This window comes from Sprattus sprattus, assembly GCF_963457725.1.
Source record: "Sprattus sprattus genome assembly, chromosome: 2".
Lineage (NCBI taxonomy): Eukaryota > Metazoa > Chordata > Actinopteri > Clupeiformes > Clupeidae > Sprattus > Sprattus sprattus.
The window spans coordinates 39,153,154-39,155,653 of NC_137921.1; the positions used below are offsets into that span (position 1 = coordinate 39,153,154).

A 2,500-nucleotide genomic window follows, 5' to 3' on the forward strand; every position below is an offset into this window, starting at 1 on the left:
GCTCCTCATAGAGTTGAAATGTGCCGCTTGCTTCCGTCCAAATCCACTGGATCCTCTCCCCCTCTCTCTTAATCCCTCTTTTTTGTCTTTCTCTCTCTCCTCTCTCTCTATCTCTTATTCTTAACCTCAGGTTCTGTCTCTTTAAAACATGAAGCTGCTCTCCAATGGGTGTCTGTAGAAAACTTCACCTCTTTTTTCCACCCTCACTGGTTCTCTCTCTCTCCCCCTCTCCGGCTTTACCTCATCTGCCGGCACACAAACACCCAGAGCCCCTCCCCTTTCTCTCCCCTCTTTCTGTCTAACACACACACACACACACACACTCACTCACACACACAGGCACCATGTCTGTCTGTCTCTCTCTCTCTCTCTCTCTCTATCACACATGCACACACACACACACAGACACAGACCCCCCCCCCCCCCTGCCCCCCCCCCCCCCCCCTTTGGTCTCTCACTCGCTGGTCTGAATGAAGTCATTCAGCTGCTCCATACAGTTACCAGCTACAGATGGAAAACCACTTCTCTGAATTGTTCCCAATGAGTGAGTCAGAAAGAGAGAGAGAGAGAGAGAGAGAGAGAGAGAGAGAGAGAGAGAGAGAGAGAGAGAGAGAGAGAGATAGAGGGACAGAGGGAGAGAGAGGCAGGGGAAGAGAGAGGGGGCGAAGGGGGAGGTACATCCCCCCCTCTCAGCCACAGACAATTCTTTCTCTTGTTGACTCTTAGAGGCTCACATGGAGCCCTCCTCTCCTACACCTCCTCCAATCAAAAGGCTTTTCTAGAGGTCAAAGGTCAGGTGTGTCCTTCTATGGGACATATGAGGGAAACATCTGCTCTTCACACTCACATGCACCCACAGGAACTCACACAGATGCAACCTCCTCTTCTATATATTCACTTATGCACACCCTGATATTCACTTTAGCACAATAACATGCACAATGTTGCTGATGTTTATGCTCTGATGTCCACTTACAAACCACGCCCTGATTTCAATTCGAAAAATTGAAATGATGACATACAAAAGTATCTCAATCTCAAAACTCATCCATGCACCAACACACACATACACATGCAAGGGGATCCCTATGTCTGATAACACTGAGACAGAGAGATAGACAGAGAACACTTATTTCATTTTTCTCTATTCATGTGCAGCAGTTGATTATTATCTACGGGGAGGAAAGCGAGGTTGAACTTGGGGACAACACAGTTATGTAAACAAATAAATACAATCCGGAAACGGATGACTTTCATTTACAAATGGCTGCACACAAAGGGTTCCCATTACTCTGAATGTGATCAGTGTCACATTTATCCTCCACATACTGTTAGCTTAAGACACACGGGAGGAAAATATACCCTTTGTTGCACAGATGCTAACAAATATGTCTGGAGAACACACCCACACACACACATACATAGACACACACACAAACACATACATAGACAGACACACAAACACATATACAGTACACACTACATCACACTGTAGGATACATACAGTACATCTATATAGATGTGTGATTTTCTCTCTTCAGAACGCTCTCTTGTTCTCCTCCTATCTCTTTCCCTCCATTTCTTTCTCTCTCACTCCAGAGATACCATCTGAACTGTGCAGCAGTAATTATCTCGCGATGTTACATAAGCCCTGAGAATGTGTTTGTGTTTTTTGTGAAGGATTTTGTTTGTATCCAAGCACGAGGGGTGGAAGGGGAAGAGAGAGAGCAGGACACAGAATATGATAAGTGAGCTTACCGAGAATATAATTAGTGTGCTTACAGAGAATATGATTAGTGTGCTTACAGAGGATGACAAGAAGTAATTATTGTCACTCATGTGCTGGTTGCTTCTTCAACAATGCTTACAGATACTTTTCAACACACCCAACAAACAAAGAGCACTTTACCCCATGCACAGGAAAGGAAATTGAACGGACATACACACACACACACACACACACACACACACACACACACACACACACACACACACACACACAGACATACACAGGAAGTGAATGCATCCTGGCATGGCTATTTTCAGGCTATTCTAGTGTAGAGGCGAGATGAACACAGTCACACGTGCACTACTAGAACACAACACCTGCACCCACTCGTAACACAAACATGATATCCATTATCACTGCTCATTCATTCATGCAAATACACAGAGACACACACAGGAAACACTGAAAGGGATTACCGTATGGAGTGGGTGGAGACACAGGAAATGCTGGTGTGGAAGGGGCATGGTCAGCCCCAACCCACTGTGGACTGTCCATCAAAGGAGAATGGTTTCCATAATCAATGCTGTCACTGTGATACAGTGCCCCTCGCTGCAACAATAAACACACACACAAACAAACACACACACGCACACACACACAAAGACAAACACCCACATGTTACATTCTCATTCTTCAAAATTGTAAAATGCAAAGGGAAATGGAGCCTTGGTGTAGGTACCTAAAGAGAGTATGAGTTGGTTCCTATCATGC

The 2,500-nt window shown here is 45.1% G+C and overlaps 1 protein-coding gene across 3 annotated transcripts in view; it reads right to left on the bottom strand.

Annotated features, from left to right (window-relative positions):
- Positions 1–210, bottom strand: part of tns3.2 (tensin 3, tandem duplicate 2) — a 16,022-nt gene extending 15,812 nt beyond the window's left edge. For 2 of the 3 annotated variants that reach the window (XM_080832628.1, XM_080832627.1), the window contains exon 1: positions 1–210. This exon is cut by the window's left edge and continues 21 nt beyond it. The gene's annotated coding sequence lies outside the window, so the exon portion shown is untranslated. The other variant, XM_080832629.1, reaches the window with a different exon arrangement.
- Between the last annotated feature and the right edge of the window lie 2,290 nt (positions 211–2,500).